Raw genomic sequence first — 27,399 nt, forward strand, 5'->3', positions numbered from 1 at the left:
AATGCGTGCAGTGCTGCGGATGTAAAAACCATCCTGTGTCTAAATCTGAAGTCAAAATAACCTACGTTATGTGGGGTGTACCAATTATAGATGTTGCGATGGTGTGTGCGGGGAATGTTAATGACCATTTGTGTTCCGAGGCAGGACGCTCGAGCACTCCGGGCAACAACAACTGAAACAGGATGCGGGTGGGTAGGTCTGTGAAAAGCCTAAACCTCCCTGTGCTAACTAATACATTAAAGTTTAACTTAGCTGTCTCGCTCCCCATTTGGCCCAAAGTACTTCCCCAATGCCTGACCAGATTCCTGTTAAAAATACTTACCATGCAGCTAATATACTTTCTCCTAAACACTTTACCTGCTAACCTAAAACACTCCCCTATATAATCTACACTGAAATTACCTTTCACGTCAAATACCTTACCCACATATTCCAGCCCAGCCTCCTCCATCGCCCCACTGATCATGCACTCACGCTTCCCGGGGTGAGCGAAGAGCAAGTCAGGGTTATGACGGAGGGGCATGTGCGCGAGACCCTCACCGCTGTCTGGAACCGCCACAGTCAGGGGCCTGAAAGTCCTCCACGCCTCCAAGAGTTCCCACTTGAAGGGGGGGAGGCCTTCCAGGACCAAAACAGGGGGCAACAAACACAAATTATAAACACCAAACTTACCTAGATTATTAACAAACTCCCCTATATAATCCTTCCATGGAGCATCTACCTCAACATCTAGAAATTTCCGAATTGTTTTCAGCCTGAAGGCCTGCTTCCTTAACTCTAAATCTGCTAACTTTAAACCTCCCTGATCATACTCGCCTATCAAAACATTATGTGCAATAAAGCCCCTTTCACGCTTCCACAAAAAGAGGTTTATCGCTAACCTCAATTTGTTTGCATAGACCCCCGGCAGGCCAACATGGACTTCAACTTAACCGTGGTTTTATCGAAATGTATTTTGGCCCCTGAAGCGAGGCCGTAAACATTGAGCACGTGGAGAGAGGAGTTCAAGCTCTCCACGTCTCGGAGGATCAGATTCGTGTCATCTGCGTACTGAAAAATGTTGACTTCCCTACCCGCAGGCGTGGTCAGTCCCCTCACCGCCGCTTCTGCCCACAACATGGCCGCCAAAGGCGCAGCGGCGATGCTGTAGAGGAGCGACGAGAGGGGACAGCCCTGCCTGACTGATCTTTTTAAGGGGAAAGAGTCAGTTAGAAACCCCGTTGACTTTGACCTTACTGACCGCAAAAGAATAGATGAGCTGTAGCCAATTAACAAAACGTTCGCCGAAACCTAACTTACCTAATACACTCCAGAGGAACGAATGCTCAACTCTGTCGAACGCCTTGTTAAAGTCTACACTAACGTGAATATCACCGGTCGCGTGCATCTGGCGGAGGAGATATCTCAGAGACAAAACTGTGTCTGAGATGTCCCTCCCGGGGACGCTGTAGGCCTGCGAGGGGTGTATGACGGATCCAATCACACGCTTTAACCTACCTGCTAATACCTTTTGCTAAAATTGTGTAGTCTACATTCAAAAGGCTAATGGGCCTGTAGTTGGCGAGTGACGACACTCATCGCAAAACCATCGCCAACTCTACACTCACTCTCAAAATCCTGATATAATAGGAGTAGGATCAGAGCTAACCTGGAAGCGAAACGCTTGAAAAACTCACAGGTTAGTCCGTCCTCTCTGGGGCTTTTTCCTGTATTTAAACTCTTGACTGCAGCCTCTATCTCCATGAGAGACAGAGGCGCGTCACACAGCTCCCTATCCTCCCTGCTCAGTGTGCGCTCCAGCCTGGTGTAAAGCTTGCTCTGCCACTCCGTCTGAACTAAAAAGCCTTCTATAGAAATCCTGCGCTGTCTTTAAAACCTCACTTACCTCGGAAACAATCTTACCTGTCTTATCTATCAACTTATCTATATACATCTTTCCCTGTGTTGCCGTCTCACAGCCGAAGAAGAACGCTGTCGAGCGTTCTCCTTCGACTGTGTGTCTGGCTTTTGCCCTCAAAATTGCACCCCGACACCTACTTACCTCCAGCTCAGCACGCACCACCAGGTACTCTGGATCCACAGGGCCAGCGGCGGAAGCTGCGCCCTGGTCCAGGACCTGCAGGCGCTGGCGGAGGGCGGTCTCCCTCCTGGTCGACAGCCACGCCTTGTGTTTGCTCAGGCACAGTTTTTTAATGCGCGCTTTGGCTGTCGGCCACCAATCAACCACGCTGTGGTCCAGTTCCATTTCAAATACGTCAAAAAAAAAATCTATTTTTCTACAAAACGTTTCATCACCGAGGATGGAGCTGTTTAGGACCCACAGTCCTCCATTACTCGGTGATGAAACTAACCCAAATGAAATGTTTAAGTGGAGTGATCACTCAAGCCTGACCACTTGTAGGAAGCACCACTGACTATCTGTGCCAGGTCTGAGGAGGCAAAACAGAGGTCGATGCGGGACTGCTTCAGGACGCCCTGGATGACTTGCCGCCTGGAGAAATCCTTCAGGGAGGGGTGGCTGCCCACGAGTCCGAAGGTTCACTAGTCCGAAGGTTCACTAGTCCGACGGTTCACTGGTCCGACGGTTCACTGGTCCGAAGGTTCACTGGTCCGAAGGTTCGCTAGTCCGAAGGTGTGTGTCCGCGCGGGGCGGGCTCTCCTCGCCTCCCTTTGCCCTACACACTGGATTTTAAGACTTTTCTAGTGTTGATGCACTTTGTATGATTAAACTCACCTATTTTCCATGACCGACTTGTTTCTGTGCACAGCCTGAGCTCCTTATCGTATTATTAATGAATGAATTAAGTCCGGGATTAAACTGTTTTCCAGTATAGCAGTTTCGGCCGCGCGCCGTGGCTCTGTAGAGACTCCCGTCTTGGCGAGCTGAATTTCCTTTTTGACTACCAATCCTACGGTGATCGGATCACGCGTATTTCTATACTTTATGATCAAATGAAGGCAGAGTGGAGGATTCTGATCACGCATGTTTCTTATGATAAAATGAGGACATAAAGCGGAGGATTCGATATGTTCCCTTGTTATTTTCTCATACACAGTACAATTTGCGGTGCCACCTGTGAGCAGCTGGTACATTAAACGTGATGAGCCCCAGTGCGTGTCTTCGTGCTTCGTGTGCATTTTACAGACTGACTACATCCCGATGCCGTCTGCACCTTCACTTTAGCCTATGAGGAACTTTCGGACTAGCGAACCTTCGGACCAGTGAACTTTCGGACTAGCGAACCTTCGGACCAGTGAACCTTCGGACTAGTGAGCCTTCGGATTCGTGGGGGGTAACCGGTGGAGGAAACGCCACACCTCCATCAGGTTCCTGCTGGTGGTTCCTTCCAAGAGGGCTGTCCTGGCAGTGCTTTGTGGAAATGAGTTATTTATGCCTATGTCTATATTGCAGAGTGTTGTGTTGAAATCACCAATTTCGTTGGTTACCAATTATAACTGTAACGTCTTTTACAAAGGAAAATCATTTTTCAAAAAATAGCCTCCTCAGACCATAATCGTTCGGGGCATAGATGTTGATCAGCCTGAACTTTACTGCGTCCGTGAAGTCCAGGACCAGGAAGGAGCCCTCGGGGTCAGCGTGTACCAGGGTGGGTTGGCCTAAAACACCCGGCCTCACAACCGTGGCCACACCGCGCGAGCGCGCCATGCCCAGGGCCCAAAACACAGAGCTTACTCCCGTGTTCTGCACTTGTTGCGCGTGGCTGACATCCCAATGTGTTTCTTGGATGCAGAGCACGTCCCACTTGGAATAGTGTAACGCACTCTGCATCCACACTGGGCTCCGCAGGCCGCCTGCATTCCAAGAGGACAAGGAGAACGCCATTAAGAGGAGGTTTTGGAGGAGATTACCCATTGATCTTTATTTAGACTTCTTTTTGGCGCCCGTCGCATTTGATTCCCTCAGTCTTTTCTTAATTTCACGAGACGTGAAGTCTATGAAGTCTTCGTTAAATACGGTGTCCAGCTCACCCCGTGGGGCAGAGCTGCGTGTGGAGGACGGTGGGTTGGTGGGGTTTTCCGCTGGCGTTTTTGAAGTGGTTGGAATGGAGGAGGCGGAGCCTCTCTGAGCAGCAGCACAATCATCCTTCTTCTTGCCTTGTTAGTTCCGTCTTAATCCAGTTCATTTGTCGTGTCCATGCCTGTGTCCGATGCCATGATATCCGTCCTTTGTTGAGCCATGCTCAGAAACGCAAACAAAACCACCTCCCAGTAAAAAAACTGAAAAGTAAATAAAAATGATCAAAAACAAAGATTAAAGAGCGAGAGAACAACCAATCCGCCGAGCTCCAGACTATACAGCACTCCACTGATTGCGCACACCTGCACTGATTGACAAAGGGGCGTGCTCAGGGTGGTATGGCCGTTAGCTAAATGTGCCTGGTCAATCCTGGTATAAATAGTTTATTTCCAATTTTTTTTTTGGATATTTGTTCTATTTTTACAGGAGGAAAAGTTGGAAAATGCTTACAGCACCTGGTATTCCCAGGTGGTCTCCCATCCAAGAACTAACCAGGCCCAACCCTGCTTAGCTTCTCAGATCTGACGAGATCAGGCGTGCTCTGGGTGGTATGGCCATGAGTGAAATGTGGGTGTCTGCTGTTGGAGTTCGGGGACTTTAGGGGCAGCTCCATGAAGGAGGTGTATGAGGACACAAGCAAGAAGGCCAGGGACCTCATCTACCTAAAGAAAAAGCTTCAGACCAGGCCCAACACCAACATGGCCCTCTTCGGGGAGTATGTGCTGCAGAGGACGGCTTCTGATGATGCTGCTGCTGCTGCTGCTGCTACTGCTCCTCCTCCTCTACCTGCCACTGTGTCTTCTGCTGCTGCTCCTCCTCCTGCTCCACTTGCCACTGTGTCTTTTGCTGCTCCTTCTCCTCCTCCTCCTCCACCTGCCACTGTGTCTGCTGCTGGGCTCCTGCCTGCACCTGCTGCCACTAAGAGCGGTCCGTACCAGGCTGCCACTGTGAAGGCTCTGATGGCTCGGGGAAAAACCCTCTCTGCCTCACAGGTGGCACACAAGATTATGTACTCTGCCAAACCATGTAAGTTCTACTGCAATGTGCTATAAAATAATGTACGGTTAATTTAAAATCCTTGCACTGGTTGTAACGTCTGTTTTAACTCATAGCTGCATCGCCTTGTGTCCCCCCTCCATCAGAGTCCAGTCGGAGGCGTCTCTTCTCGGAGTCCAGTCGGAGGCGTCTCTTCTCGGAGTCCAGTCGGAGGCGTCTCTTCTCGGAGTCCAGTCGGAGGCGTCTCTTCTCGGAGTCCAGTCGGAGGCGTCTCTGCTCCGACTGGTCTCTTCTCTGAGTCCAGTCGGTGGCGTCTCTTCTCTGAGTCCAGTCGGAGGCGTCTCTTCTCTGAGTCCAGTCGGAGGCGTCTCTTCTCTGAGTCCAGTCGGAGGCGTCTCTTCTGAGTCCAGTCCGAGGCGTCTCTGCTCCAACTGGTCTCTTCTCTGAGTCCAGTCGGTGGCGTCTCTTCTCTGAGTCCAGTCGGAGGCGTCTCTTCTCTGAGTCCAGTCGGAGGCGTCTCTTCTCTGAGTCCAGTCGGAGGCGTCTCTTCTCTGAGTCCAGTCGGAGGCGTCTCTTCTCTGAGTCCAGTCGGAGGCGTATCTGCTCCGACTGGTCTCTTCTCTGAGTCCAGTCGGAGGCGTCTCTTCTCTGGTGAGTAAAGGGCTTACTGCACACAGGATGTTGGAGACATGTACTTATTGTATGACGTCATTTCACAGACGCTGCTGCAGGGGACTTCTTTGAGCAGGAGGATGACCTGGAGATGCTAACTGCTGCCTCACAGGCTGAGGAACAACTTCCTAAAGGTGTGGTGTATTTAACACAAATGTTTCACCAACATTTCTGTGGTATGATAACTGATATGAATTAATAAAATGGTCTTTTATTTCACAACACAGAGAAATGGACAAGTGTTGAACTACATGCGTTCCTTCAGTGCATTCCTTCAAAACAAAAAGGAAAATTACAAGTGTATGTAAAGTGTTTATTTATTTTTGTGTCACAGTTGCTGAGTGTTTCCCACATCCTTTGGACCCCTGGAATGAGTGTGGTGGCAGAATGTTGTCATCAGAAGTCCTAACAGCTGCATATCCATCTTAATTCACTTTCTCTTTAATTTCTGCATAGTTTTAATGGCACCAGTGGTGCTTCATAACACCAATATTGGACTCATTTCATCATCCTGCCTAACTATGCTTCATGCTGTGGTCACTGTAGGAGCTTTTTTGTCGTGTCTCCCCCTGCCCTTGTGTATCTCATTCCCTTGCCCTTGTGTGTGATGTTTGTCTGTACATTTCTGTAAATATATGTAAATACCTGTAAAATGTTTTAAGATGTTTTTGATAATAAAAGGCCTGGGGGGTCTCTGCGGTCTCCGAGGTGAGGAGGAGAATGTGGCCGGGGACGAACGTGGCGGACGGCACCAGGTTTGTACGGGTAAGGTTCACGAACAAGGTGCAGTCCTCACCGTATTCTGCCAGGTTTGACACCGCGGCGGGCCTTGAGTACTTAAGGGTAATACACGACAGGCAGGTGTGTAGGGGGTGTCTCCAGCCTGGCCATATTCTGAGGGAGTGCCCTGACTTTCTGTGGAGGAAGAGGCTTTGGAGGAGTCAGACTCCTCTGACTCCTCAGACGAGGAGGCGCCTGTCACACTCCAGATGGTGTTTGGCACAGCACTGGCGTCTGGGAAGGTGGGAGCAGGACGACCTGCTCCTCCTGACCAGAGGGAGGGGACCCGTGAGGGACCAACTCCTGAGCCCGTGGAGGCAGAGGCTGAACCCGGGAGGAGGATGGGTGTGGGACAGGCCCCGCATCTTACCTCCAAAGGGAGGGACATCACCCGAGCTCTGGGTGATGATCCCAAGCTCATTGCTGACGGTGGTAAGAGGGGACAGGTGGAGAAGAGGGAGGGGAAAGTGACAAGACGCACTGAGAAGGTGGCAGGAGACGGAGAGCGCTGCTGCTCAGAGCGGCTCCTTCTGTGAGGTTTTAGAGACGGCGCAGGATTTCTATAGTAGGCTTTTTAGTTCAGACGGAGTGGTAGAGCAGGCTTTAGACCAGGCTGTAGGTGCTCTGGAGCGCACACTGAGCAGGGAGGATAGGGAGCTGTGCGACGCGCCTCTGTCTCATGGAGATAGAGGCTGCAGTCAAGAGTTTAAATACAGGAAAAAGCCCCGGAGAGGACGGACTAACCTGTGAGTTTTTCAAGCGTTTTGCTTCCAGGTTAGCTCCGATCCTACTCCTATTATATCAGGATTTTGAGAGTAAGTGTAGAGTTGGCGATGGTTTTGCGATGAGTGTCGTCGCTCTGCTTTTTAAGAAGGGCGAGAGGAGCAGCCTCGCCAACTACAGGCCCATTAGCCTTTTGAACGTAGACTACACAATTTTAGCAAAGGTATTAGCAGGTAGGTTAAAGCGTGTGATTGGATCCGTCATACACCCCTCGCAGGCCTACAGCGTCCCCGGGAGAGACATCTCAGACACAGTTTTGTCTCCGAGATATCTCCTCCGCCAGATGCACGCGACCGGTGATATTCACGTCAGTGTAGACTTTAACAAGGCGTTCGACAGAGTTGAGCATTCGTTCCTCTGGAGTGTATTAGGTAAGTTAAATTTTGGGGAATGTTTTGTTAATTGGCTACAGCTCATCTATTCTTTTGCGGTCAGTAAGGTCAAAGTCAACGGGTTTCAACTGACTTTCCCCTTAAAAAGATCAGTCAGGCAGGGCTGTCCCCTCTCGTCGCTCCTCTACAGCATCGCCGCTGAGCCTTTGGCGGCCATGTTGTGGGCAGACGCGGCGGTGAGGGGACTGACCACGCCTGCGGGTAGGGAAGTCAACATTTTTCAGTATGCAGATGACACAAATCTGATCCTCCGAGACGTGGAGAGCCTGAACACCTCTCTCCACGCGCTCGATGTTTATGGCCTCGCTTCATGGGCCAAAATCAATTTCGATAAGTTTTGCGGCAGCGTCACGCCTGTTCCTCTCCCTGTCCAGCTCCGGGAGGCCGGGGACTCCTACAAGGTTCTCGGTGTCCCCCTGGGCAGAGACGAGGAGGCGTGTCGGACTGCACTTTGGTTGTCTTTATGCTACAAAATTACAGCGCGCTTGAATTTTTGGAGGCGTCGCAATCTGACATTAAAAGGTAAAGTATTAGTTGTAAATTCATTGTGCATGTCCATGTTGAACCATGCACTCTCCGTGTACGGCCTGCCGGCGGTCTATGCTAACAAATTGAGGTTAGCGATATACCACTTTTTGTGGAAGCGTGAGAGGGGCTTTATTGCACATAATGTTATGAAAGGGGAGTATGAGCAGGGAGGTTTAAAGTTAGCAGATTTAGAGTTAAGGAAGCAGGCCTTCAGGCAGAAAACAATTCGGAATTAACCTGACAAATCGCTCCACCAACTAAGAACGGCCATGCACCACCACCCACAGAATCGAGAAAGAACTATCAATCTGTCAATCCTTTCTGTGTCCGGGTGAGGTTTCCCGTGTTGAGTCAAATTAAGCCGCAGGCTCCATCCTGGTGGTGCCCTTCCGTCAATTCCTTTAAGTTTCAGCTTTGCAACCATACTCCCCCCGGAACCCAAAGACTTTGGTTTCCCTGACGCTGCCCGGCGTGTCATGGGAATAACGCCGCTGGATTGCTAGTTGGCATCGTTTATGGTCGGAACTACGACGGTATCTGATCGTCTTCGAACCTCCGACTTTCGTTCTTGATTAATGAGAACATTCTTGACAAATGCTTTCGCTTTCGTCCGTCTTGCGCCGGTCCAAGAATTTCACCTCTAGTGACGAATGCCCCCGGCCGTCCCTCTTAATCATGGCCCCAGTTCAGAGAAGAAAACCCACAAAATAGAATCGGAGTCCTATTCCATTATTCCTAGCTGCGGTATTCAGGCGACCGGGCCTGCTTTGAACACTCTTAATTTGTTCAAAGTAAACGCTTCGGACCCCACGGGACACTCAGCTAAGAGCATCGAGGGGGCGCCGAGAGGCAGAGGCTGGGACAGACGGTGGCTCGCCTCGCGGCGGACCGTCAGCTCGATCCCGAGATCCAACTACGAGCTTTTTAACTGCAGCAACTTTAAGATACGCTATTGTAGCTGGAATTACCGCGGCTGCTGGCATCAGACTTGCCCTCAATATATCCTCCAATTACAGGACCTCACATGAGCCCGTCGAAGGGCATATTTGTACGGGACTGTGGGCTCCGCTGATCAGCGTCATGGAGGTGCTCTGGGCCCCGTCTGGAGTTCGCGCCGAGCCCGTCGAAGGGCATATTTGTACGGGACCGTGGGCTCCGCTGATCAGCCTCTGGCCTACAGTACTATGGCGATAAAGTTTGTCCTAAGCATTTGTTACTCTGATTATCAGCTCCGGACCCAGCCCGCACTCTGCCGCTCTATAGCCGGAAAAGATACACTATGTTTGGGGCGGGGCACCACGGATATACCCTGGAGCCTCCAGCTGCACAGGAGCCTTTGAAGCTGGATAAAACCAGAACGGGGCCCTTCGATTGCGGTTCTTGTGTGCCCGTCGACCAAGCTCCATGTCCGGTACACACAGAACCAGGATTTGTACCAATTTCAATCGACAAAAACGTCATTCTCATAAACCGCCCGGCTGTCCCTTGGAGCGCTACCGTTTTGCACTTTTCGCCTGTGAGCAGCGTGACACATTTCGCGGGGGCAGCGTGATTTAGCCGAAAAACGACTAAGTCCAGCGGGCATAGTGTACTCCAGATGGCAAGCTCCGTTTTTTCTAAGTCCACCAGAGGTATAGTGTACTCTGCCCAGGGAGTCATTTCACCTCCAGGGCCCAGGGGAGTGCTTTTATGGGGGTAAAAGGTGCAGTGATGCTGGGGAATTATTTCATTTGACTCATTTATGTGTTTTTTCTCATTTTAACCCGTTTTCTCCCCACAACGGAACTGAGGTACTTTTACTCTAAAGTATTGCTTTAACGCTGTGTTTTAAGGTGGTCTCGTGATGTCCCTTTAGCCTCTTCACTAGACAGGACTAAACCAGGTCTAAATCAGGTCTAAACCAGGTCTTAATCAGGTCCCATATTACTGTTAACCATAATCCTTATTTTTTCCCCTTTTCAGAATTGGCAAAGACACCCTGACTGACATAATCAAACACTTGTTGCCTGGCCGACATCCTGGCCATAAGGACTGGCATGCTCCCAACCCATGTGACTAAGGCCTCAGTTTGGCGTCTCTACGTGAAGTCTAAGTCTAAGCTAAGGAGCTTGGTAAGTGTAAAACATTATTTTGGTGATTTTCATGTTTTAATGATTAGAGTATAATTAACCATAAGCAACATCTGTTTTTTAGGTGAGCCTGCAGTTTGTTTCCACAGTGATCTGAAGCTTTATTTACAGCTTCTCCCACACATCAGAAGCTGCAGGCCACACACAGATCTCTGTTGGCAGTGTCAGAGCAACAACAAGCAGCTGATACGAACTGCTAACTTCCCAGATGAAAGAAAATCTGAATTTGTCCAGAAGCAATTGCCTCATCTTGCCCTTGTGCAAAATGAGAGGACTTTTTACAATACTTTGATTGATGCCTGCAGACAGACAACAGAATCTAATGTGCTGTCTTTCGGACCCTCACCGCCAGCAAGCAAAGACATCAGGATGCATTACAGTTTTGACTTTGGACAGCAGGTACTAATAATAGTGCAAATGCAGAATAGAAATTATAGACAGTTACTGTATGAATAGACATACATGTCTTAATCAAATGTCACAGATCTTAATCTAATCCTTAATCTTAATCTTTCCCCCTCTCTGTCTACTACAGATACACTTTCCCTCGAACCCTCTGCAGCCGGGGTTATTGTATTTCCTGACTCCACAAAAATGTGGCCTTTTTGATGTCTCCTGTGAAGGGAGCAGAAGCAGGTCAATTTTCTGATTGACGAAGGCATGTCGTCAAGTAAGGGAAGCAATGAAGTCATAAGCTACATGCATGTTGCATGTTGTGGTATGCTGCCTGGCATGTTGGACACAAGCTTCACCACACAATGGACATCCACTTCCTCATTGCTGGCCACACCAAATTCTCCCCTGATTGCGGCTTTGGACTTGTCAAGCGTGCATACATGAAGACCAGGGTTGACACTTTGGAAGACATCGCTGAGGTTAGTTTATATTATTTGACTACTGTAATGTGTAACATTAGCCTGGCAAAACTTCAGTGCTGCTCTCTGTTCTGCTTAAGATATGTTTCTTCTGTTCTCATTTTTTTTACATTGTCGCCCTTGTCATCAGGGAGTGGAAAACAGCTCTCCTGAGAGTCACCTCAATATCCCACAGCTTGTTGGAACGGCGGATGGCAAAGTGTTTGTCAAGAACTTCGACTGGCAGAAGCATCTGAGTCCCTTCTTCAGACGGCTTCCAAAGATCAAGAGTTATCAGCACTTCAGGTATTTATATTGAAACTTTCACATTGTGTTAAAAAAAATGAGTGTTTTATGTGAAATAGTTTGCCATTTCTTAAATGTCCTGTTATTTGTTTACAGCTTTGATGCCAAGAGACCAGGTGTGGTGCTTGCAAAAAGCCACTGTGAAGTAGAACCTGTGGAATTTCAGCTACTATGCAATTCAGCTGATCTGCCTCCGGTTGAAATCTCCATGTCCTGATCCCACCTGGACTAAACATTGACAGGCAGACCTATCTGCATGAAAAAATCAGGCCTTTCTGTGCTGACGAGGCAAAAGGCATCACATGCCCAGCACCAAGAGTCACAGCACAGAAGAGGATGTGGCTGTGATCTCTGATGTAATTGGACTCTGGTGGTGTACATATCATATCTATTATCTCATATCTCATATATTCATAGCCATGGTCCCGTTGCAGTTCGCATACCGGCCTGGCATCTGTTTATAAGAATTCTTCTATTAAGAGTGATTTTTTTAAACTTCCTATAAGTTATCTGTCCTTTCCCCCTGTATCTACTGCGTTGTAACACTGAAATTTCCCCATGGGTGGACATTAAAGGCTATCTTATCTTAACTTTTGTTTGTGTTGCACTGAATCACCTGTGAATTCTATTTATCGACAAATGGCAATAAACTATTTTGATTCTGATTCTTTGATTCTATTCAGGGCCTTTTGTAATCCAAGTATTTCCATTTTAATATAGTAACTTCTAATTCTGATTCAAGGCCAGTTCACATCAATAACACTCCTCTTGAGTCTTTAGTGACAGCTGTAGGGGGAGGTGGTGTCAGTTTGATAGGAGCAGGGCTTATCCCAATGAGATGCAAATGAGCCCCCCTGTGACTCTGGGCTCACTCAGGTGAGAATCTTTAGAGGCCGTTTTCTCAGTGAAAGGTTTTGAGAGTTGTATACATTCAAATGACCAACTTACTCAAATATTATCAGATCTACATGGGTGTGACATCATTGCATAGCTTTGACACTGTCAGAATATGTGAATAACTCAAAATGTCTCCGGGTAGACTTGTAACTGGTTTATCCACGGTCAGTCACATATATGAAAAAGGTGCATGTATACAGGACACACGTTTCATAATATTAAATATTTTGTTTTGTTTTATAGAACAATAACTATATACAAAAAAAAAAAAATATATATATATATATACATATATATATATATATATATATATATATATATATCGGGGTTCAGAATAAGCGGTTATCGCATCGCAAAATGCGACGCAATTTCTCTCAAATGCGATGCATTCGTCAGAAAAAAGTGTGTTTGTATCGCAGCTTTTGCGATACAAAAATGTGTGTTCAATTGTATCGCCAAAGCGCCTAAAAGTACTGATCACTCATCAATCGATTGTCAATAACGGCATGACACATGTAGGACGCTGTGTTGACATGACGAGTCCCGCTGCTGCTCAGAGCGCGAGTCTGAAAGTGGGAGGAGCCACGTGCGGTAAAGTTAGCGTCACAGATTCGGACTTCCGAGGTCAATAGATCCTAAACGCACTAGTCTTTGCAGATCATTCACATGCCAAAATATTCATATTTACACTGCCAAGTGACACAACCTCGTTTTTAACAATCAGATGCGTATTTTGGGCGCAGCAAATTACACTGCTCCGAATGGGCAGAGCCAAGACGAGTGCTTAGGGACCGTCATCAAATGTGCAACCGGAGCCGAGACGAGAGTATTTAGGGACCGTCATCAAATAGCAAAACGAAAAATGGAATAGAACGTCAAATAGAGCTGTACAATTTGAATAACACATAAAATAGACCATGATGGATGCCACAGCAACCTTTTATTTTTCCATCAGAAGCTTAATACATATTTTTTGTGAGTGTAAAGACAATTAATATGTAAATGAGACTCCTGCAAATAGTCATCTGATTGATGATGATATGGAAGAAAGTTGTAAATAAGGCAATCTGACTTTGTGTTGATTTATTTGTTCAAAAACTAATTTTGTTTGCAAGTTTCTGATTTATTTAAAGAAAACATGTTTAAAAAGTGTTTAAAAGTGAATTAATGAAGAGTTTTTAAAGGTCCCATAACATGCTTTTTTCGCGTTTTGTAGTCTATCCTAAGTGTATAATTGATAATAATAAGTGTTGTGCAACACCCTTAACATAATAGTTAAGAAATATCACCCAGACCTTGGACCCCCTCACCAACCCGGAAATGCAAACGGCTTGGTCTGATATTCGCCCCCACCCTTGCGAAGAGCGATCTGGCTCCCCCGCCCAACCCGAGACGTAGTCTCAGAGCGCGTGTGTGCCCCGCCCACCCCGGATACGGTGGGGGTGTAAACAGAGGCAGAGGTGACAGCGTGGACACTCAACATTTTATTTATCATGGCGGTGCGTAGAACTGAGCCTTATCTTCAGGACCCAGAGTCAGACCCAGAGTTAGAAGTGCACGCAGTAGAAGTACCACGACGACTGCAGCAGGATGTTTCCGTTTGGTAAATAATATAATTTGTATATCTCGTTATTACAGTGTAGCATTTGCTTGAGTTTGGCCCCTTTTGTTTAGGTGTACCTGTACAAAATGTCGGTCCATGCCCACGGAAACGGAGAATGTTTGCTGCCAAGAAATTCCAAAGGTAATTGTTTTGTTGTGTGATGAATTAGAATAGGTACTAATTGTATGGTAAACGTAAAGCCAAAATGTATATGTACGTGTAGGCCTATATTTATTATCTTGCAGTTGTATTCATTTATTTTATTTATTTCCAAGTAAATACAACTATGTTATTTTAAAGTGAACAATAAACATTAATAAACATAATATTTCTTTTCTTTTCATGAAATAAAATGTCAGTTGTGATATTATGTAATCCAAATAGGGTACAATATTTTAATATAGGGATATATGTATATAATGTAATGATATATGTAATATAGTTTATATGTAACCATTAACCATGAAGTAAAATATATTTTACATTTCATAGTTATAGTAATATTACTCTGAATATTTTTTTCTACTTCCATGTGTAGGTTGTGAGGAGGATGAATCAGCTGAACCCTCCTCCTGGTTGTATTTCTGTCCATCCTGGCTTCATTGTGAATTCTCTCAACATTTATGCCCTACAAAACATGAACAACATCTATCGAGCAGACTATGGGCGAATACGTGGGAGAACACAGGAAGAATGAGTTTATGAAACTTTGATAATAAGCCTCTTTATGCTTTATTAGTCACATATCAAAAATGTTATTAAAAGTAACAATGGTAAATATATATACATACACACAAAAAAGTAAGTAAACAAATCGTGTGTCCTTTTCTAGGCGTCTTAGGTTTGTGGCCTACAGAAGCTTTGTGAGCTGGTGTTGGGGGCTTCTTGGTGCCAGGATCAGGGTGGTCATTCCGGCATGTGCTGTGCTCCGGATACGCCTGGAGTACCCGGATCCTGGTGGGCAATATGTTGGATTTCTGCATCCTGGTCAGGTCCGCCCCCCACTCGACTGAACCTGGAAATGTGTGCCGCGATGACGTCCTCTTTTGGAGTCTTCTCGAACTGTGCGCAGAGGTCTTCAGGCACAGGGACAGACTTAAACTGGTCACAAAATCTGGAAGGCCTCAGCAAAGACCAGATGCATCAGTTCGGACACATAGCCTACAAAATGTAAATAGTTTACAGGTTATTTATTTATAATTATATAACTTATAATTTAAGTGTTTTTCTTACCAAATGTGGTTTTGGTTTTGACAGGTTTTGCTGTGGGTTTTCCTTTTTTATATTTCGGATAAGAAACTTTAAATAAAGCCTTCCCTTTTGAAGTTGCCTGGGCACGATTCACGTTTTCATTGAAGTGCATCCCTGCCAAGTATAGCCTGCAAACAATCAAAATGTTTCAAATGTAAAACATAGATGCAGTTGTTGGAAATACACTTGATGTCAGAGGCAAAATAAAGACACAAGAGAATTGAATGGAAAAGACAGCTTTTTACTATTATATATATATATACATATATATATATATATATATATATATATATATATATATATATACATATATATATAAATATATATATATATATATATATATATATATATATATATATATATATATATATATATATATATATATATATATATATATATATATATATATATATATATAATTATAATGTGTGTTTTTTGGCAACATTTTTACCTGCACAGTATTCCCAGAAATGGATAGACCACGCTTTTGGGTGCAAACCGAATAACGACACTGTGAAATGCCTCCAGTGAAGAGGTTTGGTAATTGGAGCTCAGTTTTTGAACATCTCCAAGCAGTCTCTTGTTCACAAGTAGTTTTTCCACCTTGTACAATGCCACAGTCCCTTTGTAAACAAGAAACCACAGAAATTACCACAAAGCTTGTGTTTCACAATAGTGTAATTGTGAATTATTACAAACCTGGTTGAAACCTCTTGCTCGGGTCTCGGGAAACTTTCATAGGATGAGCACACTGTGGAAATTCTGGGTCATCATGTGTGTGGACATCTTGAATGTGGTTGATAAGGGACGTCCACTTTGCCACTTTTTCTGGTCCTGATTTTGAGGAGGTTGCTACCCAATAGATGTGGTTTTTGATAGCTGGTAACCACTTCTTTATCAACTGGCACTCCTATTCTTTGGACATCTTCTCCAATTTTTTGGAGATACCTGTGAAGTGAAGTAACACAAGCTGCTTACAAGCTGACATAATTGTCTCCAAATAAAAAGAAAAAAAATGACAAACCTTTCTCGAGATGTCAGAAGTCATAATATTGGGTAACACTTCTTCCTCGTAGGTATGTTTTGACCTGCGTGTGACGGTCTGTGACGATATAGTCCACTTCTATGTTGTTGGCCTATAGTAAGTCCAAACATCTGTGCAGTCCTTGATTTTCCATATAAAAACTTCCACCAACTTCATTGCTCTACGGTAAACACAATAGCTTATAGACACACACACACACACACACACACACGTATATCCAGTGGAAAAATGAAAGGAATGAATAGCACATACCTGCACCAGTTGGATGTCAAGTACCTTTTCACTACGGCGTTCCATCAGTGTGTAACTGCCATACTTGGCACTGTGTCCTACAAAAAGTAAGGAGCTGTAATAAGAAGGCTACTATGATATAATCTTTTTTGTTTATTGTATATACCTGGTGAATCCGCTCTCAATATTTTCCTCAATATTTTTCTCAAAATGAAGGAAAATATTGCTGTGGGTGGTGACCCACAGCAATATTTTCCTTCATTTTCAACTCCTCCAAAAATATTTCCTGATCTTTCTTCACTTGTGGTAGATGGCAGGCTCGAGAAAAGATCTCGAGTGTCGTCTGTAAGTGTTGTACCTATGGACTTGGAGATTCATTGCCTTACATATCTGATGAAGAAAGATGAAAAGGGGTTGTCTTATTATGTAAATAACAGCATACAGAATAGACTTAACAAACTGTTGTGTTTCTTGTACCTTTTCCATTTTTAAAAAAGATCCTCCTGAAAAATACACTGCTGCAGAAAGATGCAGATTGTCCACTGGTGTGCTTCCCAATGTCGGCTGACTGTCCCACTTCCGGTGATACAAGCAGTGTGGACAGTTCTGCACGAAAGAAACAAATGTCCCACTTGTCCTCTTCTGGACGTCACAGCGCCGTTTGCACACTGCACAAGTTTGGAAAAGCTCTGCCAAACTGCTCTCAAATTCAATGTATTTTTTGTCTTTGTACACTGGTCCTGGCTCTATTACACTGTTAAAGATAAGATAAGATAAGATATTCCTTTATTGTCCCACATGGGGAAATTTCATTGGTGCAACGCAGGTAGATCCAGAGGTAGATACAGAAGAACAGATCACTTATAGGAAGTCTGAAAAACACTTTCAGTAGAAGATCTCCTATAAATAAATAAAAACTCCCATAAAAAATAAATAAATAAATAAATACCATTGCATGTGATCACGACAGAAATTGCACATGAATATGTGTCACGACAGCACATAGACTGCACATGAATTTCACAGTAATTGCACATGAATTGCACATGAATTCCAACAGCAATTGCACATATGACAGAATTGCACATCAGTATTAGGTTAGGTCAGTATTGTGAGTGTTCAGTACTAACAGTTTTTGTTATAAAGTCTGACAGCAGCAGGAAGGAAAGACCTACGGAACCTTTCCATCACACATCGAGGGTGGATCAGTCTCTCACTGAAGCTGCTCTCCAGAGCGGAGAGAGTGTCCTGCAGGGGGTGACACTCATGGTCTAGCATAGATGTGAATCTAGCCAGGACCCTCCTGTCCCCCACCTCCTGCACCGAGTCCAGAGCACAGCCCAGGACGGAGCTGGACTTCTTGATGACTTTGTCCAGTCTCTTCCTCTCCCTCTCTGTGATGCTGCTGCTCCAGCAGGCCACACCGTACAGGAGGGCTGATGCCACCACAGAGTCATAGAAGGTCTTCAGGAGTGGCCCTGTCACTCCAAAAGACCTGAGTCTCCTCAGGAGGTAGAGCCGACTCTGGCTCTTCCTGTACAGTGCGTCTGTGTTATGAGTCCAGTCCAGTTTGTGGTTCAGATGAACACCCAGGTACTTGTATGAGTCACTCTCTCAATGTCCCGTCCCTGGATGTTCACTGGTGAGGGGGCAGTGGGGTGGCGTCTGCGGAAATCCACCACCATCTCCTTGGTCTTCCCCGCGTTGATGAGGAGGTGGTTCCGCTGACACCAGTCCACGCCAAAGTCCTGCGCCAGTCCTCTGTACTCCCCGTCATCGTCGTCCCTGATGTGTCCGATGATGGCAGAGTCGTCAGAGAACTTCTGCAGGACACAGCTGTCCGTGTCATGTCTGAAGTCTGCAGTGTAAAGGGTGAAGAGAAAGGGCGCGAGGACAGTGCCCTGGAGGTCCGAGTGTCAGACACACAGTTCCGGGCTCTCACAAACTGGGGTCGGTCTGTGAGGTAGTCCAGGATCCACTCTGCCAGGTCATACTCCACACCAGCCGTCTCCAGCTTGTCCCTCAGGAGCAGCGGCTGGATGGTGTTGAAGGCGCTGGAAAGATCGAAGAACAGAATCCTCACAGAGCTGCCAGGCTTTTCCAGGTGAGAGAGAGAGCGGTGCAGCAGGGAGATGACGGCGTCCTCCACTCCGATGCCAGACCGATATGCAAACTGCAGCGGGTCCATGGCTGAGCACACGGTGGAGCGGAGGTGGTCCAGGACTAGCCGCTCCAGTGTCTTCATCAGGTGGGACGTGAGAGCCACTGGCCTGAAGCTGTTGAGGTCTTTGGCGCGCGGTGTCTTGGGCACAGGTACCAGACAGGAGGTCTTCCAGACCTGTGTTACCACCTTCAGCTTCAGGCTCATGTTGAAGACATGCTCCACAACTCCACACAGTTCATCTGCGCAGGACTTAAGGAGCCTGGGGCTGATGCCATCAGGTCCTGCTGCCTTCCTCACTTTAATCCTCTTCAGCTCACTCCTCACCTGTGCTGCTGTGACAGTCAGTGGTTGGCAGGGGGACCGTGTGCTGGGGGGATGGGTGAGTCCAGGCGAAGTGGGGAGCTGATGGTCCGGGGCAGAGAAGCGAAGAGGAACAGATGCAGGGCATTGTCCAGCTGTGGAAGAGGGAGCATGCAGCTGTGCAGGGGGAGGGATGGGTGATCGATCAAACCTCAAGAAGTGAGCATTTAAATCATTCACCCACTGTAGATCCCCCTCTGTCTGGGCAGGGCGGATTTTGAAGCCCAAGATGGTTTTCAGGCTCCTCCACACTCCCTGCAGCTGTTCCTCCATCTTCCTCTTGTAGCCGGCTTCCTCCTGCCTGATCTTCCTCCTCAGCTCCTTCTGCACAGTCCTCAGCTCCTCCTTGTTCCCTGACCTGAAGGCTCTCTTCTTCTCCTTCAGCAGAGCCTTCAGTTCACGGTTAATCCATGGCTTATTGTTTGGAAAACACCGCACCGTCCGGGAGGGAACAATGTTCTCAAAACAGAAGTTGATGTAGTCTGTGATGCACTCTGTGATGGTGTTGATGTCCTCCCCATGTGGGTCATAAAGCTCAGTCCAGACAGTGGTGCTGAAGCAGTCCCTCAGAGCCTCCTCGCTCTCAGCAGACCACATCCTCACCTCACGGGACACCACAGGCTGCCTGCGCACGATGGGTTCATACACAGGCCTCAGATGTACAAGGTTGTGGTCCGAGCTGCCCAGGGGAGGGAGGGGGGAAGAAGAATAAGCCTCCTTGGTGTTGGCAAAAAACAAGTCCAATGTTCTATTCTCTCTGGTGGGGCAGGTAACATACTGGGTGTATGTTGGTAGAACAGAAGAGGGAGAAGCGTGGTTAAAGTCACCAGAGATGAGGAAGAGAGCCTGTGGATGCTGTGTTTGCAGCCTACAAGTGCAGGAGAGCAGTGCTTCACAAGCATTTTCAGCATTGGCAGACGGGGCCACATAGACTGCCATCAAAATCACGTGAGAACTCCTGGGGCAGATAATATGGCCTCATGCCAATAGCCAATGGTTCAATGTCCTTGTTACATAGCTGCTCCCTCACTGTGCAGTGTTCGGGTTTGGACCAGCTCGTGTTCACATACACCGCCAGACCTCCACCTCTTTTCTTCAAGCATTCTCACGTTCTGTCCGCCCGCAGCAGATGAAAATTGTCCGAACCTACAATAGAGTCTGGCATTTCTGCTGTTAACCAGGTCTCTGTGAAAATCAAGACGCTGCTGTCCCTATAAATCCTCTGGGACCGCATGAGGCTCGCTATTTCCGTCATTTTATTTTGAAGGGACCTCACGTTACCCATGACTACGGCGGGAACCGACTTCCTGTTTTCTCCTCTCTTCTCTCGGAGTTTACGTCCAGCCCGTCTGCCTCGTTGCGTTTTCCTTAGGATGTCCGCCGGGATAACGTGACGATCTCTGGGTAAGACGACTGTTCTCCTCAGTTTCATGAGTTCCTCCTTTGTGTAAACGCGGTACGGCGCCGGCCGGGGGGCGGGGCCGGAGCCGGGGGACTCAGAGCCAAGACACATCGCAACGACACGGCGAAAACACTCAATCCAGCCGAATAAAGTCAAAACAAGTTAATGTAAAGCGATTCCAGTGCGTGTCCCGATCGTTCATGAAGTTCCTCTTTCATATAAACGTGTATATAAACGTGTACCGACGACACGCCGTACTTTAGCGGCGGCCGGAGGGCGCGGGGGGGGCTGGTGGGCTCGCTCGGAGCTAGCTCACATCACAACAACGCAACGAAAAACGCTCAAATCCAGCCGAAAAAAGTCAAAAACAGTTGAATAAAAAACTATTCCAGCGCGTGTCCCTATCGTACAGTAAAATAGAAAAAATATACTAACTATATTTACAAAATATAGGAGATAAAGCACAATAAGTGTGAGAAAGAAGAGAGAGCGTTTACACCGGGCTGCCAGCTGTACCAGCGCCTTATGACGTAATAAACGGAAAAAAATACTTAAAATACAACTGCGTAAAAAGGATTAACTGATATAGAAAAACTCTTACGTCAATTCAAACTCATCTGTTAATGAGGCTCCAGGCTCATACGTTGAATCATGTGTGTTTTGATGAAATGTCTGAAATGCCAAGCTCTTCCTCCGTTTCTTTTTCCATTTCAAGACGTGGCCTCTTTCTGGGTCTTTGACCAATTCCAGACATTTTAAGTGGTGTCGAGGACAGCTCAAGCCATGGTTGATCCGTCTCCGTACTACAATCAGAGGTCGCAACTTTCGCTTGTACACCTGTAAAAAAAATCACATAAGCACTTTGTTACTGACTATAGTAAAAACATGAATGCTACAAGCAATGATGTATTTTACTTTTGGATTACTTAGGAAACAGAGTTAAACGAATAAAAGAATGACTACTTTATATTTAGATATTTTGCTAAACAAGCATTTAGCTGCTCTTTGAATGTGTGATTTAATCTAGAGAGTATATATAATGTATTCATTGTGTAAAAACATACCTTTACTTCTAACATGCATTAGCTTCAGGGTTCCAGCCGATAACTGTGTTGAAATAGTTCTTGTGGACACTGGTTTTGAGTGTGTTTTTGTGTCCAGAGCTTGGGAAGGAGAAGGTGCTGCAACTGGCTCACTTTGTTCTGTGTGGCTGGAGGCCTCCTGTGATGTGCCCTGAAACAATAAAAAATATATAGTGAGTCTCTGCCAAGTCATCAGAGAATTGAAGCAACTAGATAATGTGCAATGGCTGAAGCCATTGCGAGTGTCTGTATTCTTTCCTAAAAGTACTACATGTATATAGTAAACACTTTATTATTTAGCAGAACTAATAGTCTGCTGACGCAGACACTCAACGCAATAATCACGTTTTCGATTCTAGCGGTGAAAGACGACGGGGCCTGACTATACGACCCCTCTCCACAGTGTAGAAATAACGCACATAACATAAAGTTTCCTGTAAACAATGATCAAGTAAAGAGTAACCAGGCAATAACTTGAAGCAGAAACAGAGTCTCTCGGTCTCTCTCAAAAGGTGGAAGTTTATTCACGTGCACAGTGGATAAACACCCTCTCTCTCCCTAAGACAAGTTCGTTCTGTCCCTACCTAACTTTACAATTTACAAAGTACACCTTTTATAGGTGGTAACAAACATAACATAATCACAACCCAAATCAGCTCAAAAAGAGATAGACCAGACTATCACGTCTGTGACGGTTCCAGCCATCTCTTCAGAGGTTTAATCAAAGACCATTTCCACACCGAATCCGGTCCTGACGCATTAATTGATGATTAAGAGGCGCCGGACAGTAGATATTCAGTATAATCAGGACCTCATAGTCTTATCCCATCTGCACACAGGAGAACAACAAAGATATTAATTCCGTGACATGTCATGGCCTAAAACAACATTAGAATGACATGACATGACCCATTTTCTGCCATTACAGTAACAGGTCACAGGGTTCAGATTAAGGATTTTCACTTGTATAGCGGTGCTGCTAAACAATCCGTTAATTTTTCGAAATTTGTATAGCAATTTCATAATTGCATAGCAAAACACGAAAGTGACTAACAATCAATATTTTCCATTGATGCAACACGATTGTTTATTTAAATGTATTTGTAAACATTCTATTAAAGAAAACTCTTAACAAATTAACTTTTAAACACTTTTTTTTTTTAAAAATCTTTAAATGAAACAAATTAATCAACACAAAGTCAGATGGCCTTATTTACAACTTTCTTCCATATCATCATCAATCAGACTACTATTTGCAGGAGTCTCATTTACATATTAATTGTACCGCTCCATTTGACGTTCCATTCCATTTTTCGTTTTTCTACTTGATGACGGTCCCTAAGTACTCTCGTCTCTGCTCCAGCTGCACATTCGGAGCCGTGTAATTCGGTGCGCCCAAAATACGCATCTGATTGTTAAAAACGAGGTTTGCGTAACTTGGCAGTGTAAATAGGAATATTTTGGCATGTGAACGATCTGCAAAAACTTTTGCGTTTAGGAGCTATTGACGTGACGCTAACTCCGGGCGCTAACTTTACCGCACGTGTCTTTAGTGAAGTGTCGTAGGCAAACATAAACAGTTTTGATACTTCTTTTTCCCAGGTTGCAAGAGGATGAAATAAACTCCAGCCACTTTTCACGTACTGTGTCATCTTTCGGCAAAGTAAAGAGTTTGACGCAATGTTTGCAGCCGAAAACACATTTTCTCCAACCAGGCATGTTGACGACAAATAACGAGCTGTGTCCGCGCGGCAGCAAACAAACAAAAGAAGTCATGTTTGCTAACTTAAATAGCCCCCCTTCCCCCCTCAGCGCGGAGTCGGGGGGAAGGGGGCGGGAGGCGGCAGGCGGGAGGGGGGGATGATGACGCGTGCCTGTGATTATGACGCGGTCCTGTGAACACCGCCCGTCAGTTTGGAGATTCGCGGAAAGGAAATAGTCTGTAATATAGCTAAACACTGCGGGAATCAATAAAAAAAACACTCTGGGTACATATATGAAGCACAAATAGCAATGTAAGGTTAAAAGCTCTGAAAAGTCGATTTTGCATGTTATGGGACCTTTAACTTCACTTTATTAAATGTACAATAAAGTGCAAATGCAGAATAGCTATTATAGATTGCTATAGATATTGTTAGTATTATTTTGTCTAACGCTAGCTGTTTTTATTTTATTTTATCTTTATTTTCCCCCTCCATTCCTTATTGAGAAATGAGAGGTTCTGTCTATAGGAGATTTTGTTTATAAGAGTTCTTCTATTAAAAGTATTTTTTAAAACTTCCTATAAGTTGTCTGTCCTTTTCCTGTATCAAGCTGCGTTGCAACGAGGACATTTCTCCATGTGTGGACAATAAAGGAATATCTTATCTTATCAAATGTCACATGTCTTAATCTAATTCCTTCCCTCTCCCCCTCTGTCTTCTACAGATACACTTTCCCTCAAATCCTCTGCAGCCGGTCAGCACGGAGAGGCGCGCTGACCCTGCTCGCAGAGGCGCTCTGTCGCTCTGTGCTCACAGAGGCCCGCGCAGGGTCAGCACGGAGAGGCGCGCTGACCCAGCGCAGGGTCAGCACAGAGCGACGAGCGCGGGGTTAGCGCAGAGCGACGCGCGCAGGGTACGCACGGAGCGACGCGCGCAGGGTCAGCGCGCATCTGCGTGCGGGTTCAGCAATGAAATTGAGTTATTGTGCTATGAGTTTTTCTTTGTATTAGAGGGCGGGGAACATCACCAGCTCATTCCTAAGTGTGGCAGTTGTTAAATTATATTATTTTCTCTGTATTACAATGTGTGATAGAGTGTTTTGATGATGAGAGGAGAGTAACAGCCTTCAAACATTTCACTGGCTTTACATTGGATTTCTTCAAAACAAAACAAATGAGTTGATTATTAAATAATTTAACGAGTGGGGGATGTACCTTGTACATGGGGTGCACTGTTGGGAGGTTGTGCAACGTGGCTATGAAAAAGACCTCCTCCAGCAAGTGTGTGTTCATCAGGTGATGGACAGGCTGGTGTTCCATTACAACTGTATTATTTATGAACATCTTGGCCAGCAGCCAATCGCTCTCGGAATCACTGGACAGGAAGGTAAATATAAGAGGAGTAAAGCTGCTGTTGAGAGATATATGGACTGACAGTAGACCGAGCTTTTTTGATTCTTGACAATCCATTAAACTCAAAATTTGATTTAACCTCTGGTGACCTTCAGGACCCTCAATGTCCCCATTTTAAAATGGTCATAAAATTCACATAGATTCATATTTTTTTCTACTTTCAAAACTCAGATATCTTTATCTACTTATACATGTATAAACTTTGTATATAAGATACTTGTGCTTTAGTTTATCAGGCATTTTTCCAAAAAAGTACACTCTAAGCACTCTGTGAAGTAGAAAACTTGAGCTAACTTTATTGGGAGTGTCTACAGAGCCGCGGCACGTGGCCGAAACTGCCATGTTATTTTGTGCCGGCCTCACGCCGCGGCTCCTGAAACTGCGGCGTTATTTGACCGTGTTTTAGACCGCGCCGGGTTAAGGTTAGGGTTAAGGTTAGTTTTAAGGTTAGGGTTAGGGTTAGGGTTAGCCATGAGGCTATAAGGGAAGTGCCGCGGTTCCTGAAACTACGCGGCTATTTGACTGCTGAGTATCAGGTAGAGGTGAGCACTGGAGACATGGCAGAGGCCAGGACCTGGGACCACATCTCGGTGACCTTGATGGGGACCAAGGGCCAGAGCAAGAAGACCGAGCTGAACGGGTGGGGCAGGGACTTTGGAGTGGGCCATGTAAGTATACACACATGTCATTGTTATAAAATGCATGCTATGAAACGTGAATATGAACAAATCCACTGGAAGGATGATTCTTTTAAAGGTGCCATAACATGCTTTTTTCACGTTTCGTAGTCTATCCTAAGTGTATAATTGATAATAATAAGGGTTGTGCAACACCCTTAACATAATAGTTAAGAAATATCACCCAGACCTTGGACCCCCTCACCAACCCGGAAATGCAAACGGCTTGGTTTGATATTCGCCCCCACCCTTGCGAAGAGCGATCTGGCTCCCCCGCCCAACCCGTGACGTAGTCTCAGAGCACGTGTGTGCCCCGCCCACCCGTGACGTAGCCCCACAGCTGTCTGCTCCGCCGTGCGCCTCTCCTGCCGCGTGACTGAGTGAGAAACGATAGAACTTCAGATCAACACTACTTTGAGCCTAAATAAATCTGGTGTTTATTCTACAGCGTGCGCAGAACAGATATATCTATAGATCTATAAATATATATATATATATATATATGTAAAAGTCTTATGTCCATCGCGCTCTTATTTCCTGGTTTTTCGGTATCCGATAGAAATTCTCTCCGTTTATTTTCCCGGTTGCTGCATCAACTGCCACGTAAACCTTCACCATTGTGATAATAGTAAAGAGTGCGATATCATTAATGAAGTTTTGGGCCTCTTCGAGCCGTGTTTCGTCGTAAATCGAAGCAGAAAAACTCCGGGGCTTGTATGGGGAGACGAGCCTGCAGCAGCGCGGACCCGGGGGGAAGGGGGCGGCAGGCGGGAGGGGGAGGTGGGTGGAGAGGGGGGAGGGGGAGGGGGAGGGGGAGGGGGGATGATGACGCGTGCCTGTGGGTATGACGCGGTCCTGTGGACACCCCCCGTCAGTTTGGAGATTAGAGGAAAGGAGATAGTCTGTACTATAGCTAAACACTGCGGGAATCAATCAAAAAAACACTCTGGGTACATATATGAAGCACAAATAGCAATGTAAGAAGATTGAAAGCTCTGAAAAGTCGATTTTGCATGTTATGGGAAGAGCTACCATGGTTTTTTGATTTAAAATGATACATTTCTGTATGAAATCATGGACAAAGGATCAACAATGTTTCCTGGAGTCCTCCTTATTTATTATGTGTAATTTATGTTGCACCTAACCTAGTTTGTGAATGAATTTCTTCACTTAAATTTACAGTATGTAACTTTCGCAATGCATGTTTCTCCCCGTATCTGGATGGGTTTCTTCTGGACTCTCTGGTTTTCCCCATCAACCCAAAACAAACATGCACAATAGGTAAATCATCCAGCTGCAGTCCTGACCAGGCCTAGCACAAGATCTTGAGATGGGTCGCAGGGCGCTGCACTGGAGCGACCACAGCTCCTGAGGAGATGCCCCAGTGACATGGAAGGAATTTTCTCTACAGGGACGATAAAGTGTACATTAACCTTAAATGATAATAGAACTAGTGTGAGATGTGTACATGCTATAAGTATTTATGTTCCTTACATTGATGCTTGAATTACACTACAGCCGCGAATGAATAGCAAAATGATAACGGTAACAAAACGTAACGTGACGATAATATAAACAAAAACGAGAACGAAACGGTCAACAGAAGTCTCCTTCCTCGTGCTCATCCCGCCTCCATTATCCAAGCCAATAAACGCAGGTGAGCGCTCTCACTAATTCACCTTACGCACACACACCTGAGCGCCGCCCCCAAACACAGCAGAGTCGTGCTCGTATCTAAGCGCGTGCACCAAAACCAAAATATGGCTCCTACACCTACCTATCCTCCACTGGACACTGTACTTAGACATTTTTTGCGTGGGAATAACTAACATGGTCCAGTTTCTATTGAGCGCATGTGACGCAGACGAGAGCGATAAGCAGCAGCGTTAATTAGGCCAGTTGTTGCTCGCAAGCCTTCTGCCCACCTTTGAAGACGCTGTTGTGTCATCTTTGTGTCATCTTTATCAGACATCAATGTGATTTAACCAGCAGAATGAAGTAATGACGGATTGTGATTATAACTGTGTAAGCTTTGTCAAGTTTTTAATTATGTTAAGGCCTTTGTCACCTGCCATGTGACAACCTGGAAATAA

The 27,399-nt window shown here is 45.8% G+C and overlaps 1 long non-coding RNA gene and 1 pseudogene across 1 annotated transcript; both read right to left on the reverse strand.

Moving 5' to 3' along the window:
- Window positions 1-4,482: 4,482 nt before the first annotated feature.
- On the reverse strand, window positions 4,483-4,601 carry LOC140363635 (5S ribosomal RNA; annotated as a pseudogene).
- Window positions 4,602-15,218: 10,617 nt separating this feature from the next.
- Window positions 15,219-16,420, reverse strand: LOC140362430 (uncharacterized). Its single transcript, XR_011927087.1, has 4 exons — window positions 16,255-16,420; window positions 15,930-16,178; window positions 15,682-15,853; window positions 15,219-15,358 (listed from the first exon to the last, which is right to left on the reverse strand). It is a non-coding gene; the product is annotated as an uncharacterized lncRNA (long non-coding RNA).
- Window positions 16,421-27,399: the final 10,979 nt, after the last annotated feature.

The sequence above is a fragment of the Eucyclogobius newberryi genome, unplaced genomic scaffold (assembly GCF_026437365.1).
Source record: "Eucyclogobius newberryi isolate DKJ021-1_F unplaced genomic scaffold, fEucNew1.0.hap1 SCAF_17, whole genome shotgun sequence".
NCBI classification, from domain to species: Eukaryota; Metazoa; Chordata; class Actinopteri; order Gobiiformes; family Gobiidae; genus Eucyclogobius; species Eucyclogobius newberryi.